Source organism: Orcinus orca, chromosome 2, assembly GCF_937001465.1.
Source record: "Orcinus orca chromosome 2, mOrcOrc1.1, whole genome shotgun sequence".
Lineage (NCBI taxonomy): Eukaryota > Metazoa > Chordata > Mammalia > Artiodactyla > Delphinidae > Orcinus > Orcinus orca.
The window spans coordinates 116399878-116419734 of NC_064560.1; the positions used below are offsets into that span (position 1 = coordinate 116399878).

At 40.4% G+C, this 19857-nt stretch overlaps 1 protein-coding gene and 1 pseudogene across 19 annotated transcripts in view; one reads left to right on the plus strand and one right to left on the minus strand.

The window, feature by feature from the left end:
- Positions 1-19857, minus strand: part of MGA (MAX dimerization protein MGA) — a 152817-nt gene that overhangs the window by 87473 nt on the left and 45487 nt on the right. For 5 of the 19 annotated variants that reach the window (XM_033435725.2, XM_033435720.2, XM_033435727.2 and 2 more), the window contains exon 1: positions 2991-3312. The exons of 1 other annotated variant lie outside the window; for it this stretch is intronic. The gene's annotated coding sequence lies outside the window, so the exon portion shown is untranslated. 13 more of the 19 variants (XM_004273968.4, XM_004273967.4, XM_049706662.1 and 10 more) reach the window with 7 other exon arrangements.
- LOC101287230 (N-terminal kinase-like protein) overlaps positions 9427-19857 on the plus strand; it is a 33069-nt pseudogene continuing 22638 nt past the window's right edge.

Below are 19857 nucleotides of genomic sequence, written 5' to 3' on the forward strand. Positions count from 1 at the left end.
TTAGAACTTTCTGACTTTTGATTTGTATAAGGTCTTTTTTTTAATCCTCCAGTCAAGTTATTCCAGGAGTTGATCAAAATGTATAAAACCAAAAACCTAATTTACAAACAAAACAATCTCTATCTTGAGCCATACATTGCTATTTGGCTTACAAACAAGTAATAAAATTTTATTCCACAACAATCTTTAAGCACAGATTTCACTTCACTATAAGCAATATGCTTATGCTTTTGGAATACTATATATACTGGATTTTCTAAAGAAAGGATAGTCAGTTCAGCAAATTTAGCTGTTTCAGACACAGAAATACCACTCTAAAGTCTAAGATAACTTTAACCAATTGCAAAAATCAAATTACTTTAGGAAGAGCTAGGCTACTCATGAAGCAGTAAATCTCCTTCCAGCAAGATTCTAAAAATACTCTGTGTTTGGCTCTCTGAAAGCATTAAGGAAGACCACAGTTTTGGTACATAGATATAACTTAACATTCAAAAAAACAATCTCAGTTCAGCTTTTCAAGATCAAGCAGTTATCTACATAAAATAACTATAAAAATGACCCGAGGAGTTAAGTTTAATTGTGGATGTGAAATACTAACATTCTGAAAATGTCAACGTTTTGAAGGTACAGGCACTCACACACCAACACACAAATGCCATTTCGCAGAGAATGTTTTCGGGTAACATGGCAAGTTCCATAAGTAAATTGCTACAATTTCGGAGTCCCTATTCTGAGTATCTTTTCACCAGTGACATCTCTGGGAAATGTTTAACTACTAAAGCCATAACCCTCATACAACTTACCAAATACACTAACTGGTTTACTAGGTAGGTACCTAATTCAATGATTCAGGTACTAGTACGCCAATTTAAAATTGGCCCCAAAGTACGCCAATTTAAAATTCCAAATCAATACCATTACTTTAAAAACACAAACTATTCAAATGATGGTGAACCTAAACCGAATGTTTCCGAAGTTGCTAAAAATAACCATAACTTTTCATACAACAAATGCATTACTGTATGGTAGGTACAAAGATGTTAGTTTGTTCCTTAACATAATCATTCACTGTAAGAGTGTGGTTACGTTTCTGAAACTCAAATTTGTAAGAGAATAGGTTCACTCGAATTTCAGTATTCACCAATATACAATGAGCCCAGAAATTTGAAAAATCTTTTTAAAACTATAATTTGCACACAAAAATAATCAGAAAATATGATAGCAAGTGATGCAAAGAGTAAAAGAGCCAACTATCCGTTCTTAATCGTCATTAAGTTAACTTTAATAATTAAATAAATGGTACTCGCGATCTATTAATAAGCGCTTACTTTGGACCAGACTATACCCTGGGCATTTTATCATCATCACAACCCTAAATTTGAAAGGTAAATTTCAAAATATTATCTGAAATGCTTTAGATTTTAAGGCACAAAGTTGCATTTACCTAAGACAGTAGTCCCCCCCCTTCTCTCCTCAAAAACCATTTGTTAATGCTGGCTTCATGAGCATTTTCTATTCCTAGGAATGATCCCTTAACTACAACTCGGTGTTAGAAAGCTCTCAGGTCCCTAATATTTGCATAAGTAGAATTTGAAGAACTAACGTATATGGCAGAAACGGACAGCAATCAAATGGCCACCTTGCCTTGGATTAACTATGGCAAGGTACCTGGGGCACTAAGTTTTCTCAAATCCTAAGCATGTGTTCTCTGGAAAATGCACCCAACCCACTCAACTCACACAACAGCTGGAAACATAGCCCTACAGCAGCAAGAAGCACTAGCGCCCACTCCATACCCTTGGAAGTGAAAAGGCCGCCTGCCAGTCTCGGAGGACTACAGTCGCCGTCGACTATCGGGGCCCACATCACCGCTTTCCAACTGCAAAGGCCAGCTAGCCAAGAACCACGTGAAAAAATGCCGCAAGGAAAGCTCTTCCGGGGAAGGGGAGTCCGACTGATCACGTGCCGCCGGCCGGAACCCGCGGATCGCTCGGCGGGATCCAGTCGCATCCTGTTACCGTGGAAACTACAGAACCACCCGCCCAGCCCTCCCAGGCCAGCCCCCTTCCCAGCAGCCGTCACGCCATCTCCAGGCACTTTCCCTGCAGCCTAGCCGCGGCGTCGTGCCCAGAAAGAGGCAGAGCAGGCAGTATTTGCCAGGGACTCTGCCGCAGAAGCCCGGAAAGCTTCACAACACACACTGGCAGCGCGCGGGTGGGCTCGAGAGTTCTCTTGATCCACGTGTCTGCCCCAGCGACGCGAACCCTGGGAGAGTGGTCTTCCCTCAGAAGGAAGAGTACTTTCGTTACTCACGTTGTTCTCCCATTGGTAACCCTTCCTTTCAGACCTCCTACACTCTCCCTGCTTCCAACCTCGCCAGAGGAGGCATCTCCAGAGTTCCGAAGGCAAAGCAAAACTCTTCAAATCATGACACTACCACTTCCTACTCTCAACCCAGTGTGAAATAATCCCTAACTTCTCCATACTCTTCGCACGCAGATTCGTCAACTTTGGTTACTGGTGCTCGGAGCGGTTTATTTCTGTCCCAGACCCACCTACCGCTAAGGGCAGAGACCAACTTGACAAATTAATAGAAGCGGGAAGGCACACAAACAGAGAACTAGCCAAAGGCTGCCCCACAGAGGGAAAAAGAAAATAACACCTGCTCTTCCCACCTGTTTTCCCCGCCCTCATTTCTGCACTTACGAACCACCGGTCCTTTGTTTACCAAGTTCCCACTCCTATACGGCTCACTTCCTCGCCCTCCTTCTTTATTAAACTCGCGGTCTTGCTTCAAACAACCTGCCAGGAAATTACATGCTGGGCGACAGCTTTATACAGGTGTCAAAACGCTGCACACAGCTCCTTAGAAAAGCGAGGTCAGCACAGTTTTGGAACCCCGAGACCTGAGCTCTAAAAGGCAAAGCGCACAAGCACGGCTCTCGACCTAAAGCTCCACGCCTGGCTGGAAGGCGTCACGCGTATCGTACCATGCGGTGCGGCACCCCACGCACGCGAGGGCAGGCCCGCGCCATGGGCGCTTCTCACCCCGCCCGCCTCGTGGCCTCTTGCTGGCGTCGATGTTCCCAGTTAGTTCGCGGCGCGACGCGGAAGTGAGGCCGGGGACGCGCGCGAGGTGACATGCGCAGCCTCGCTCAGAAGACCACAGGCGCGCGCCAAAGGCGGCCCCGCGCAAGGCCTGGCCTGGCCGGAGCGTGCGAAGATCGCTCAGCGGAACGCTTCTGACACCATAAAAAATACACAAGAGCTTCAAACTCTCGGAAAACTCCAATCGGGCCAGTACTAAAGAGACGTCCTCCACCCAGGACCGAGAGTTACCGTGCGGGGCGTGGCCGGCCTCACCCGGAGTCCTTCACATCCCGCTGGGGGCGGGTTATTCTGTTCGGTTCGCACACCGTGTGTCCGCTCCAGCTGAAGAGCCTGCGCGCGCATCAAACGTCCACGTCATCGCGCACGCGCTCCTACCGTCTCGGAGGCCGTCGCGCAAGCGCAAAAGGAGGCGCGAGCAGCACCTCCCTCGCCCCTCCCCCAACACCAGGAGGCCAAACGGCCCCGGAGCTGCGACAAGACCCTTGGGACCCGCCCCTGGAGCTGAAGCCGCTGCCTTTCCGGGTACCAGCAACCGAGAAAAGCCTACTGAAGCTTCCAGAATCAAGAGTGACGAGGCAGGAGGGAGGTACCCCAATTCCCCCAGCCTCGCACACGAAGCCTTCGCGAAAACTGTGAAACCTTTGCCCGCGGGCTTTCTCAACTGAGCCTGCCACCTTTTCCCTTGGGCTCCTCGCCGGCCCCGCCCCTGCTGAGCCCAGCCCCACCCACGTGGGATTCCGCAGCCCGCAAGGCTTCATTGGCCCGTCAAATGAATCCACGATCTTCCTCCCCAATGTGCTGTGGGCTTAGAGAGCGCCAGAACGTCGGGAAACCTTGAGGAAAAGTCCCTGAGAGACGGGTGATGGAGTTTACAACATCCAGAACCGAAGAACACTAGTAAAGTAGGGAGGAGTCCGAAAGCCTCAATGCCGAGTGGGAAGGGAAGAAGAGTTGCTACTAGCTTGCCTGATACAAAGATGAAAGCTGTCCTGATAAAACAGTAAAACGTGGAAATGAGAATTTTGCACGATAGAGTGTTATCTGAGCATTAATGCCCTGATCCTGCGTTTTCAATTTTTGTTTGTTCAAGATATTTAAGCTATGAGGTGCAAACAAAAAGTTATCTATGATGTGTCAGGCGGTTGTCAAACATCAAAAATTATCTTTCTTCTTACCCACCCCTTACCAGCCATTCTTTCTTCTCTGCGAACACGCCAGTAAAAAGGGAGAGTTGTTTAAAGTTGTAGAAAAGAGGCAAAACAGAAATTGGTAGTAAGAGAGCAGAAATTGTGGTCCATGTTTCCAAACTTTCCTTTCACTCTCTTAGAAGAACTGGCAAGTACTGAGAACCTACTACCTGCTAGGTGACTTGACATAAAACACTGTGAAGGACAATGTTCATTGCAGCTCTATGTACAATAGCCAGGACATGGAAGCAACCTAAGTGTCCATCTACAGATGAATGGATAAAGAAGATGTAGCACATATATACAATGGAATATTACTCAGCCATAAAACGAAACGAAACTGAGTTATTTGTAGTGAGGTGGATGGACCTAGAGACTGTCATACAGAGTGAAGTCAGAAAGAGAAAAACAAATACCGTATGCTAGCTCATATATATGGAATTTTTTAAAAGAAGGTACTGAAGAACCTAGGGGCAGGACAGGAATAAAGACGCAGATGTAGAGAATGGACTTGAGGACACGGGGAGGGGGAAGGGTAAGCTGGGACGAAGTGAGAGAGTGGCATGGACATATATACACTACCAAATGTAAAATAGATAGCTAGTGGGAAGCAGCCGCATAGCACAGGGAGATCAGCTCAGTGCTTTGTGACCACCTAGAGGGGTGGAATAGGGAGGGTGGGAGGGAGACGCAAGAGGGAGGAGATATGGAGATATATGTATATGTATAGCTGATTCACTTTGTTATACAGCAGAAACTAATACACCATTGTAAAGCAATTATACTCCAATAAAGACGTTAAAAAAAAAAACTGCGAAGGAGAATGAGGAGGTTACAAGAAAGCCAAAAAGAAGAGGTTTATCCAACAAGACTTATCTGAGCTGGACTCCAGGCATATTAGGAAGGGTCTTCTTTCTCTGCCTTCTGCTCTTCCTGAGAGAATATGCCACACCATGGGGAGAAATTGTGCTGGAATTAATATGGAATGGAAAATATGCAGGCTAAAGTTGATGGACTTCTGAACTTGCTCTGAAACCCCCATTCAGGCACTGTCAACCACAGCATTACCAGTGCAACAAACGAATAATATCCAAGATACTAGGCAAAAGTAAAAAGTAACAGTTTCTTTCACACCTTCCTCTTCTTCCCTGATCCCAAGCACCTCTTTCCTGGAAGCTGCCTTTTCAGAATCTCCCACCTCATCCAAGAATGCCTTCCTGTCAAAGGTCTAAGGTTTCCTCATATAAAATTTCCATTTTCCGAAGCAGAAATAAAATTTGTGTTGACTTGTTATTAATGCATCTGATCCTAAGGTGTAAATGAATGATGACTGGTTAACAACCATGGCTAGTCAGAGTTGCATCCCAAGAAGAACACGTTAACACAAATGATATCCCTAATTGGAGAATTGGGGGTGTGGGAGAATGGAGTTTTTCTTTTGCTACTCTCTCCCAACACCAGGCAAACATTATGAAATGCCAGACACTTAAAAATATTTTTTTCAAGATTTAGCACTGGATCTCCTCCTGGTGGGAGAGGTAAACTACCTGTATTTTTTCAAAGTGGGATTTATTTACCTTACCTATACAGATCTAGAGATATACTATCAAGAACCTAAGAACTTATAAATGTTGTTTTTATATATATAATCTAAAAATAATAATATTGCCACACCATTTCAGTGGCCTATTTTTGATTTAACATTATGCTAGTACCAAAGTAACCACTTTTTTTGTTTGCTTTTTCAAGCAACCTCTGTGTTTGCATTCAGGGTTTAATGCAGTGTTTCTCAGACTGGGATCCTTGGGTGTTCTCTTTGGATATGTAAGAACTTCTTCCTTTATATTTTTTTTTAAGATTTTTTTGATGTGGACCATTTCAAAAGTCTTTTATTGAATCTGTTACTATATTGCTTCTGTTTTATGTTTTGATTTTTTTGGCTGCGAGGCATGTGGGATCTTAGCTCCCTGACCAGGGATCAAACCTGCACCCCCTGCATTGGAAGGCGAAGTCTTAACCATGGGACCGCCAGGGAAGTCCCTAGAACTTCTTCCTTTAAAAGGCATCTGTATATAACCCAAGTTTTTAAAATTCCAAGCTAACTACAAGAATTGACGCTCATGAGTTTCACAGGTAAACCTCAGCGGTCTAGTTGAAGAGCCCTAGGTGACTGTGTCACCACCCAGTCCTGGAATGTTCTAGGAGTTTCCATGCAACTTCGGCTGCCTGTGGTTGAATCGTATGGACCAAGCTTCAGGTGCCAGGAGAGCCTGCTCCTTTCAATTGGAATTCTCTCATTTCAGTTATCAAAGCTCACCTTGTTCATCCAGCCTGATACAAAAATCTTTCCCTGGGACATCCCCTAGTGGTCCAGTGGGTAAGACTCCGTGCTCCCAATGCAGGGGGCCCGGGTTCAATCCCGGGTGGGGGAACTAGATCCCGCATGAATGCCACAACTTAAGAGTCCGCATGCTGCAACTAAAAGTTCCTGCGTGCCACAATTAAGACCCAGCGCAGCCAAAATAAATAAATTAAAAAAAAATTTTTTTAATCTTTCCCGGGACTTTCCTGGTGGCACAGTGGTTAAGAACCCACCTGCCAATGCAGGGGACATGGGTTCAAGCCCTGGTCCGGGAAGATCCCACATGTCACGGAGCAACTAAGCCCATGCGCCACAACTACTGAGCCTGCACTCTACAGCCTGCGAGCCACAACTACTGAGCCCGTGTGCCACAACTACTGAAGCCCACGTGCCTAAAGCCTGTGCTCCACAAGAGAGGCCACCGCAACGAGAAGCCCGCGCACCACAACAAAGAGGAGACCCCGCTCGTCGTAACTAAAGAAAGCCCACGCACAGCAACAAAGACCCAATGCAGCTAAAAATAAATAAATTAATTTTTTAAAATCTTTCCCTTGGATTTCTTTGGTTGGACCTTCAAAGAGATTTCACTAAATATTAGGGGGGTGGGGATAGAGAATGCATGGAATATAAACAATATGGCTAGAAAGAACACAGTTTTGAATCAAGATTGCTCTATAAACACATAAGCCCTATCCATTTACATGCACATTTTTCCTATTCGACAAATATCTGAGTGCCTTGTATATGCTGAGGAAAGACAGGCACCTCATGCACTGTTCAGAGGTCTACACTAGAACCCCAAAGAGTTGGCACAACTTAACAGAATCCACCAGCAAGACAGGTGATATTCCTTATCCAATCTATCCAGATCCCACCTTCCCAATTCCAATTTCTACTGACGACATACCTTCCTCAAATGACTAAAAGAGAAAATGATCCCACTCTTCAGATGAGACCATCACCACCCCTCATATAACTCCTGGGTTGTTGTCTTGTTTACAATATCTTAATTCAATACAATAAAGACCATTCTTAGAATAAGAGCTACATACAGACTAGGTTACAAAAGAGGCTTGTTTTTTGTAACAAAAAAAAAACCTGTCACTAGCCAGGTTTCACTAAAAACTTGTATGCTAGGCAGAGGGAAAAGAGGGAATCATAACAGCTTATATATAACTCCTTCTTTGCCTACTATTTATTACTGCAACTAAAACCAACTCATGCAGAGGGACAAGGTATAACTGGCTCTGATATCTGAAACTTGGACTAAGGTATTAAAAGTGGCAAGAGTCCTGCCCTGAAGGAGCAATTAATCTATCCAATGAATAGCTTTAAAAGTTTCTTAATCAGTATAGTAATGTGATTAAAAGCATGTTTTAGAAAATATCTGTTAATAAAAGGATGGAAAAGAGAATAGAAATGTGATGGAATGTTATCAGTGTTCATGAAGAAACACCATTCCCTCTTGCTGCCCCATATCTTAAACCTGCACAATCATATTCTTTTCCCTTTGACTAAGATCTTCCCAGATGCCTCAAACCTAACTTATTTACTCTTCATGCTTAAGCTTAAATGTCAATTATTCAAGAAACTTTCCTTAACCCCCAATGACAGATGTCTCCCTGTTGTATGCTCTCATAGTACCCTGTATTTCTTATAGCACCTACCACAACTATAATTATTTTTAAAACTATGCATTAATGAATGTCTTGCCCACTGGACTGTTTGCTCTACTCTATTCTAGTGCCTAGCACAATGCGTGGAACAGAGCAGACACATAGTATCTGTTGAATTAACGAATATGAAATCACAGGTCCCAGTTTTCCAGGCAAGTCCGAATATCAAATATTGACTTAATGTCCAACAATTTGGGATTTGGAAAACAGGGTCATAATACATTTAACCATACTCACATTAATATTAGCAAACAAGCATCCTGCTGTGGCCAACATTTTCCAAAGGTGTACAGTTGTAGTTAGAAAAAACTTGTACCATTGACTCTTACCTCAAATTATTTCTCCTTAGAGGAATGGATAAATGTTATTGACAGGGCAGATGCTTCAAGAGATAAGAATATTTTTCTAGGAAACTCTAACTACTTATTGACTGCCTTTTGCATGAGTGACTTTTGACAATATTACCCAGGAAATCAAAAAAGACAAGCAGATTCTTTGCACTGGGAGAAATTCTATGATCCCATAATTTACCATCTGCTAACAAAAGCAGCAAGTTGTAACAGAGATTGCCATCTACATATACTCGATCTACAAAAAAAAAAAAAGTAAATATCTTCAAGGTGAAAAGGTACTTTAGTAACAGTGAATTTGTTTTAGTAAGATCTAAAGGGGAAAATGTCAGAAATCAGTTAAAATGAAGTTCAGAAAGCTAGTTTCAGAAGGATTACAAAACAAAAAAGAATAGATCTAAAAGAAAAGTAAACTTATACATTTTCAATGTAATATTGAGCCCGTAGAAGAAACATCTTATCTAGGAAAGCATAAAAGGAAGAACAGGAAGAAGTTTATCTAACTAAGCCTAGAGCTGTGCAGGGATTTAAAACACACATGAAAACATATAAAAACAGAAACTAGAACTACTGGCCAAAGAAGAGGACTGGGAGACAGCAAGTAAACCGCAAGGCTGGAATCAGGCAAAAATCAAGAAGCCTATGGCAGAAAAATACACTGAAAAACTGTCTGCAAATGTGTATGAAAGAAGGCATGCTTACTTTACATGAAGGGCACCACTGCCTCATGGAAATGAGCTATGGTGATCAACGTAGTGGTTCCTAGACTACTGGGACATCATAAACCAGTAAAATTTCCCCCCAAAAGATTTAAATGACCATCACAAGGTGACCAAATTTTTAACTTACAAAGTATACCACCTACTATTACCAGTCATTCTTAAAATAATGGGGTTTTTAAAAATTATTTTTTGGGGGGCTGCTCCACACGGCTTGCGGGATATCTTAGTTCCCCAACCAGGGATCGAACCCAGGCCCCCTACAGTGGAAGCACGGAGACCTAACCACTGCACCACCAGGGAATTCCCAAAATAATGGGTATTTTAAGACCAAAAATCAAGGAGAACATATCTCATAACGAATAATAGTCATTTATTTTTAATACATTTAGATAGATGAAAAATGTACTCCACTGTCTTTATTTCGTGATATACCACTGAAAATTTGCAGCAGATGTTTAGAAATGACTGCTAGCCACATAGTAGGCTCCCTGGATAGCTAAGATTTGGTCTTCTGAGAAAAAATGACATACAAGAGGCCTGGGGTGGGGTAATAAATCACTTTGCCAAGGAGTCAAGAGTCAGCCTCTCTTCGTCAGTAACAGTAGAAGAGAAGAGGATGTTAGCCAGGAGATACCTCAATCCAGACTAAAGGACAGCCACATGATTAGCAAGCTACTCTGAGTGTGTGTGTTGGTGGGGGGCAAGGAGTGTCACTGAAAACAAGATGATAGCTTTAGCACTATGGCAAGATCCTAGACCCTCAATAGAACTATATGAGAACAATGCAGTAAAACCAAGAAACAAGGTCAGATTGGGTGAACCACCCATTCGATCAATACATACTTAAAAACTGTGGGACACATGGTGGCTCATGGTGGCAAAGGAAGAGGCAGGTCAAGTTGGGCTTCAGGCATATCAGACAAAGGAAAAACAGGGGTGTAAAAAAACTTGTTTTATCTGAGAAGTAAACCTAAGAGGATTTTAAATGACTTAAAAATAAACGCTGAAAAAGGATTTTATAACCTTTACCTTTACTAAAAATGTTAGCTATGATCTAACCACTGGAGGGCAGGCAATACCTGTTAAAGGAAAGGAAAAAGGTGTATTGAAATATAGAATATAAAGATTATTCAAGCAAGTTGAATATAGTACATTATCCAAATTATCTATATATAGATTATAAGTTGCAGTGATTACACAGAGCCGATATTTTTCATCCCAGGATTAGTTCCACCCAACATTCTCTAAATAAGGATACAATCAGTTAAGTAAATATGTGTTAAGCACCAACTATGTGTAAGGCACTGAACCAAGGATAAAGAAATGAATAAAAATAAGTCCCCTTGAGTTCTAGATGAAGAGACAGGATAATAACATTGCAAAACTATTGTTGGCAGTTTGGAAAAAGCCTTCTAGGAACATCATAGGAATGCGCACAGCCTAGGGAATCTAAAAGATTACAAAGAAGAGGGGACTTTTGAGCTGGGTCCTGAAGGAGAAATAAAATTAATGAGAGAGAAAAGAAGGACACTGCAGGCAGTAGCTATATAATCAGTAAACAGATAACTACAATAAATTATCCACAATTTGGAGATAGGGCTGCCTTTACAAAATACTGAAGTAAAGATCAATGGACAGAAGCAAGAAGAACTACAATCCTGCAACCTGTGGAACAAACACCACATTCACACAGAAAGACAGACAAGATGAAAAGGCAGAGGGCTATGTACCAGATGAAGGAACAAGATAAAATCCCAGAAAAACAACTAAAGGAAGTGGAGATAGGCAACCTTCCAGAAAAAGAATTCAGAATAATGGTAGTGAAGATGATCCAGGACCTTGGAAAATCAATAGAGGCAAAGATCGAGAAGATGCAAGAAATGTTTAACAAAGACCTACAAGAATTAAAGAACAAACAAACAGAGATGAACAATACAATAACTGACATGAAAATTACACTAGAAGGAATCAATAGCAGAAAAACAGAGGCAGAAGAACGGATAAGTGACCTGGAAGACAGAATGGTGGAATTCACTGCTGCAGAACAGAATAAAGAAAAAAGAATAAAAAGAAATGAAGCCAGCCTTAGAGACCCCTGGGACAACATTAAACACAACAACATTCACCTTATAGAGGTCCCAGAAGGAGAAGAGAGAGAGAAAGGACCAGAGAAAATATTTGAAGAGATTATAGTTAAAAACTTCCCTCACATGGGAAAAGAAATAATCACCCAAGTCCAGGAAGGGCAGGGAGTCCCATATAGGATAAACACAAGGAGAAACACGTCAAGACACATACTAATCAAATTTACAAAAATTAAAGACTAAGAAAAATTATTGAAAGCAGCAAGGGAAAAACGACAAATAACATACAAGGGTACTCCCATAAGGTTAACAGCTGATTTCTCAGCAGAAACTCTACAAGCCAGAAGGGAGTGGCATGATATACTTAAAGAGATGAAAGTGAAGAAACTACAACCAAGATTACTCTACCAGGCAAGGATCTCATTCAGATTCAATGAAGAAATCAAAAGCTTTACGGACAAGCAAAGGCTAAGAGATTTCAGCCCCACCAAACCAGCTCTACAACAAATGCTAAAAGAACTTCTCTAAGTGGGAAACACAAGAGAATAAAAGGATCTACAAAAACAAACTGAAAACAATTAAGAAAATGGTCATAGGAACATACATATCGATAATCACCTTAAACATGAATGGATTAAATGCTCAAACCAAAAGATACAGGCTTGCTGAATGGATACAAAAACAAGATCCATATACATGCTGTCTACAAGAGACCCCTTCAGACCTACAGACACATACAGACTGAAAGTGAAGGAGTGGAAAAAGATATTCCATGTAAATGGAAATCAAAAGAAAGCTGGAATACTTATATTTATATCAGATAAAATAGGCTTTAAAATAAAGAATGTTACAAGAGACAAGGAAGAACACTACATAATGATCAAGGGATCAATCCAAGAAGAAGATATAACAATTATAAATATATATGCTCCCAACATAGGAGCACCTCAATACATACGGCAACTTCTAACAGCTATAAAAGAGGAAATCGACAGTAACACAGTAATAGTGGGGGACTTTAACACCACACTTACACCAATGGACAGATCATCCAAAATGAAAATAAATAAGGAACAGAAGCTTTAAATGACACAATAGACCAGAAAGATTTAATTGATATTTATAGGACATTCCATCCAAAAAAAGCAGATTACACTTTCTTCTCAAGTGCACACAGAATATTCTCCAGGATAGATCACATCTTGGGTCACAAATCAAGCCTCAGGAAATTTAAGAAAAAAAAAAAAAAAAAAAAAAAGATCAATGCAATAGGTAAAATTAGTACCATGTAGAAGTAACCTACCCTACGAAATGGGATTGGACACTTGGGAGATATTTACCCAATCTATAACTCCATGATGCTCATGATATATATACATTCACTCTTTCAAACATTTAGATCCCTACTCTATACTGTCAAACATTTATCAGAGGTGTACAAAAGAAAAACTACAGAAGCACACTGTAAAGAGGAACTGTCACTGAAGTATCAATAAAGGCTTAATGTTAAATAAAGGACGTCTAGAAGTTGACAAAGCAAAGGTGGGAAAGGTTTTCTAATCAGAAAACAGCTGTGCAAAGGCACATGATATAAAAGAACAGAGTATTCATTAATTTCTTCAAACATTTGTTGTGCATTTACCACATACAGATTATGGAACACAAAAATAAGATACGATTTCTGCTCTCAAGAGCTTGCAATCAATTATCAGACAACCAATTATCACATAACCAATAAGCAATGATGACAGCAAAAAATAAAGAACGCTATTTTTATGGTTCTCTGTCCAGGGTGCAATGGAAGCACAAACAAAGGGCAGCTAAATCAGACTGAGGAAGTCAGAGAAGAATTCCCAGAGAAAGTGAAGAATGAGTAGAAATTAGCAAGGTATGAAAGAGCAGGAGCAGAGTGGGTGCAAAAGAATAGCATTTCAGACAGAAAGCAGCCTATGTGAAGACAGAGAAACAAGAGCGGGAACACATTCAGGGAGCACAAGTACTGTAATATGGCTACTATTAAAAATGTCCATATCTGTGGAGAAGCATAACTACAGGACTAGAAAAGACAAAGGGAGCCATATTTTATAGTACTTAGCAAGCAACAGGTGGAAATTCATCTTATAAGAAGAAGAGATCATTCAAGGGATTATAAGAAGATACATGAGGGACTTCCCTGGCAGTCCAGTGGTTAGGACTCCGCGTTTCCAATGCAGGGGGCGTGGGTTCGATCCCTGGTCGGGGAACTAAAATCCCACATGCCGTTCAGCTCGGCCAAAAAAAAAAAAAGAAGATGATATATAAAATACTCAAACTCACATGTTTTAAGAAAATTATTTCTGGCACTGGTTAAGACCATGTGGAAGATGCAAGACTAGAAGCCAATCAGACTTCTCTCCATATCCACCTACATACTTGCTCACATCAGAAACCCAAGTAATTCTTGACACTTTCCGCTTCCTTACCTGCCCAAATGTCTAGCCAATCACCAAATTTTCCTGTTGTTTCAACATCCCTGACTTTCTGACCATGATGTGATCTCAAAGCACCACATATTTGTCCTTACTAGAAATTATCACAGTTCTAATATTTATACTTACTTGTGTAATTCTTTCATTGCCTTATTTCTCCCCCTTATCCCACCACCCCCACAAACTAGACTATAAATTCGGAATTGTTTCTTTTTTAACCTCTATGTTGTACCCTCAGCTTCTATTATAGTACCCGGCACTTAGAAGCACTCAATTTAAAACACTTTAAACCCATACGTTTCATTCCACCTCCACTACTGACACCCTAGTCCTAAATACCAACAGCTCTTACCTGAGCTACTACAATAGACTTTTTTTTTCTTTTTTTCAATAGACGCTATCTCTAGGCACTCATTCTAGCTCTTCTCTCGTCCATTTTCCACACAGCAGCAAGTGACACTTTCTAAACATAAATCAGTTCATGCCAGCTCTGCCATTTATAACCTTCCATTAGCTTCTCATTTCATTCAGAACAAAATCCAAACTCCTTAATATGGCCTACAGATCTCTGCATTCATGTCATTCTCCCCACAACATACCATACTCCAGACACAATGACCTTCTGTTTGTCAAATGCTCCAAACCCTTTCCTACCTCAGGGTCTTTGTACTACCTTTTCTTTTTGCCTGAAATGCTTCCAGTCCCCACAAATCTTCACTTAGTTAACATCTATTCCTCCTTCAAGTCTGTGTAATTGCCACTACCTCAATGCTATCCCTACTCCCTACTCTAAATTCTCTCAAAATACCCTGTTCTGTTACTTCATGACACTTATCAAAATGTATAATTACTTATTTGTGATCATATAATGTCTACCTCCTGCACAAATAATAAAAGCTAACATTTACTGAGCATTTTACATATATTAACTCATTTAATCCGAATAACCAATGAAGCAGGAACTACTTATCAACCTCATTTCAAAGATGAAACTGAGGTATAGAGAGGTTAAAAAAATTGCTCTAGGTCATATTGTAAGGAGTCAAAATTTGAACCCAAAGTTCACACTTTTAATCACTATGCTACTGAGTAAGCTTTGAGAGAACAGAGTAACTTCACTTATATGTGGAATCTAAAAACCAAGTGAACAGGGATTCCCTGGTGGCGCAGTGGTTGAGAGTCCACCTGCCGATGCAGAGGACACGGGTTCGTGCCCCAGTCTGGGAAGATCCCACATGCTGCGGAGCGGCTGGGCCCGTGAGCCATGGCCGCTGAGCCTGTGCGTCTGGAGCCTGTGCGCCACAACGGGAGGGGCCACAACAGTGAGAGGCCCGCGTACCGCAAAAAAAAAAAAAAAATGTTAGTCCCTATACTGTACACCCATAACTTATATAATATTGTACATGAGCTATACTTCGATTTAAAAAATTATTTTGGGCTTCCCTGGTGGTGCAGTGGTTGAGAGTCCACCTGCCGATTCAGGGGACACGGGTTCATGCCCCTGTCCGGGAGTCTTATCCACTGCGCCACCAAGGAAGTCCCCTAGGTCATAAGTCTTAATAAACACACTTTTCTTAAGGGGAAAGAAAGTTCATATTCATATATATTTTTCACATAAAAGATCTAGGTTAGAAACTCCAAAGTCTAAGAGCTCTTCAGGTAGTACACACACACACACAAAATTGTACAAATCTTTCCTTAAATAAATAAAAACCAAACTACATAAACTCCCGATCTCTTTTTTTACTTTTTCTCTTTTTCTATGATGGTATTAATCCTGACGTTAACCAGTAGTATGATTTAAGGGTTGTCAAAACACCATCCAGAATGATTTCCCTCACAGACCTGCCTCCATCAAGCACGATTTTCCTCCCAGTAGACTTACTCTTTCGGGTTAAGGGAGAAGTTGGCAAACTATTACAGCCCACAGGCCAACTAGGGCCCTCTGCCTGTTTTTGTACAGCCCATGAGCTAAGAATGGTTTTTACACTTTTAAATGGTTGGAAAAAAAATCAAAAGAGGAATGTTTCATGATGTGAAGGTTATATACAATTCAATTTTAAGTGTCCATAAATAAAACTTTATTAAAACTTATTTATTTACACATTGTCTATGGCTGCTTTTAAAATGACAGATTTCAGTATTTATAGAAGACCACATATGGCACTCTAATGGTTTTGCAATGCTGCTCAGAGCACTACAAATTACAGTAATGCAATTGTAATGACAGCTTTTCAAGCACTAAGTTATCCCTATACATTGTATTTTATATTACTAGTGCATACCCTTTAAGTCAAAACAAGAAAATAAAAGTGAGCTTCAAATATCATATTCTTAAGATATAATGGAGTGTAGATAATCTTGTTATCAAATTAGATTGACAAAGCATTAGGTTTATTATGCAATGACACTACAGCTGTGCTGAAAGAATACAATATACATCAACATTACCAGACTAAGCACTCATCACAGTATTTCCAACTCATGGAAAAACACAATCAGAAAAATTAGAAAACTTAAAGAGAAGATCCCTTCACAGCTGAATTTCTTCATAAAAAAAAAATGAAGGGGAGACGCAAGAGGGAAGAGATATGGGAACATATGTATATGTATAACTGATTCACTATGTTATAAAGCAAAAATTAACACACCATTGTAAAGCAATTATACCCCAATAAAGATGTTAAAAAAAAAAAAAATGAGGATGCAACCAAAGTAAGCTGCTGAGTGGCTCATTTGTTAGCCAAGCAAGGAAAGCCTTTTATCAACGGTGAGTTAATTAAATCAAGCTTAACTATAGCAGCCAAAGAAATGTGTCTAGAGAAAATAAATTTATTTGAGAATATAAGCCTTTTGGCAAGGAGCTGAAGACACTGGTAGCAATATCAATAAAAAGCTATTTTATTCATCAACTTAAAAACACATACAACAACAGCAAAAAAAACACATACAATATCAAAGCAAATGATTTTGAGTGTTTTCCTTGGCTCTTGATGAATCATAATAATTAGCGTGTATGAATAATCTGCATGAAACAATAGGCAAGAGTATTTTCAAAGAAACTGGGAAAACACTAACTCAGTGCAGCCTGAAGTGGTATCTGCTAGGATCCATTACAAGTGATGGTAGTAAAAATACATGTGGGCAGGAAAGGGCTTAATTGGACAAATTTACAAAGTTTATGAAAATTTAGGAAGTTTAAAGCCTACAGTTATTCACTGCATTATTCATCGGAAGATACTTTGCAGAAAATAACTGAATCTATCATATTTTATTTAACTAGTAGTGTCAGTGGCTAACTTCCCTCTCATGTACTTAACCATCCTTGATTTCATGAATTTTTGTCAGAAATAGAAGTGAATATCCTGATTTGCCCTACCACTAAGAAGTTACCAGGCTTAACAGTGGTAAAGTTTTATTGCAATTTTTTTGAGCTGAAATTTTTCTGTATAAGAAGAACTGCCCTAAACAACTATTATTGAAAAACGAATACCTTTGTAAATTAGCTTTTCCTACAGACCTGATAATGTTTCTCAATGAATTCAACCTAAAATCAAGAGGCAAACAGTGATTACATGCAAAACTTATACTGCAACGAAGTCGTCTCAATAAAAACTAACACAGTTTAGGGCTTCCCTGGTGGCACAGTGGTTGGGAGTCCGCCTGCCGATGCAGGGGACGCGGGTTCGTGCCCCGGTCCGGGAGGATCCCACGTGCTGCGGAGCGGCTGGGCCCGTGAGACGTGGCCGCTGGGCCTGCGCGTCCAGAGCCTGTGCTCCGCGGAGGGTGAGGCCACAGCAGTGAGAGGCCTGCGTAACGCAAAAAAACAAAACAAACAAAAAAAAAACTAACACAGTTTGAATCACAAATAATGTCACGCTGCATACATATCCCATGCCATCGAGAGTTAAAAGAATATGCAACGTGTCCACTCCCAGAGATATCACCTCATACCTGTTAGAACGGCTATCATCTAACATCAAAAAGACAAGAGATGGACTTCCCTGGTGGCACAGTGGTTAAGAATCCGCCTGCCAACACAGGGGACACGGGTTTGAGCCCTGGTCTGGGAAGATCCCACATGCCACAGAGCAACTAAGCCCGTGCGCCACAACTACTGAGCCTGCGCTCTAGAGCCCGCGAGCCACAACTACTGAAGCCAGTGCACCTAGAGCCCGTGCTCCTCAACAAGAGAAGCCACCGCAATGAGAAACCCACACACCACAATAAAGAGCAGCCCCCGCTCACCGCAACTAGAGAAAGCCCATGCACAGCAACAAAGACCCAACACAGCCAAAAATAAAAAATATAATTAAGTAAATAAATAAATTTATTTTTAAAAAAGACAAGAGATAATAAATGCTGGCAAAGATGTGGAGAAAAAGGAAAACTTGTGCACCAATAGGTGGGATTGTAAATTGGCACAGCCACTATGGAATCAGTATGCAGGTTCTTCAAATAATTAAAAACAGAACTACCATATGATCCAGCAATTCCACTTCTGGGTATATATCTGAAGAAAATGAAATCATTATGTTGAAAAGATATCTGCACCACCACCATCACCACCACCACCACCACCCGCCATGTCATTACTTATAATAGCCAAGACATCATGGAAACAATCTAACTGTCCATCAACAGATGAATGGATAAAGAAAATGTGAGATACATATACATACACACACAGTGGAATACTATTCGGCCTTAAAAAAGAAGGAAATCCTGCCATGGATGGATCTTGAGGACATTATGGTACATGAAATAAGTCATACAGAAAGACAAATTCTGTATGATCTCACTTATATGTGGAATCTTGAAGGGAAAAAACCCTCATAGAAAAAGATCAGATATGTGGTTACCAGAGGCAGGGGGCCAGGGGGTAGGATGGGAGGGAGGATTGGAGGAAGATGGTCAAAAGGTACAAACTTCCAGTTATAAAATAAATAAATACTGGGAATGTAATGCACAACATGATGACTATAGTTAACACTGTTGTATGGTGTATATATATATATTTTTTTAATATTTATTTATTTGGCTGCATCGGGTCTTAGTTGCAGCACACGGGATCTTTGTTGCAGCATGCGGGATCTTTCACTGCAATGTGCGGGCTCTTTGTTGCAGTGTGCAGGGTTCTCTCTAGTTGTGGTGTATGGTATATTTAAAGTTGCTAAGGGAGTAAATCCTAAAAGTTCTTACCACAAGGGAAAAAAAACTAATTTTTTTGGTATCTATATGAGATGATGAATGTTAACTAAACTTGTGATAATCACTTCGCATATCTGTAAGTCAAGTCATTATACTCTCATCTTAAAACTCATACAGTGCCGTATGCCAATTATATCTCAATAACACTGAAAGAAAGAAAGTGGAAAAGAAAAGATGTCTGTTCTTATACAAATTTGTAGTACATATATTTTCTGAGTTCAAACTACTGTTCCAGTAGAGTTTTTCAGACTTTGATACAAATGAAAGGATATTTCCCTATTACGAAATCCATTTACCTGTGCAGTTGAGGAGCTTCCATGTAGCTTTAAATCAGAAGTAATTAATCTGTAATTAATATTAAATGGCAAGTATCCGGAGAAAAATCTAACAGAATTCTGTAAGTGCCTTCCAAGTAATGAACAAGCTCAATTAGAAACATACACTTGTGGAATGATATCAGTATTTGGCAGTAACTTTCTATGTATTTTCAAATATGAAACACACAAAACCTCAAACATATTATCAATAACAGATGAACATTTGCAATCAATTTTGATGCTAAGGAATACTAACTTTGAATACTAATCTCAACTAAACAAAATGTTGTCCTCCAAAAAAAGAAATCCATTCTTCTCCTCAGTAGATAGGTATTACCAAAAAATAGATACTCAATTATTATTGGGTTT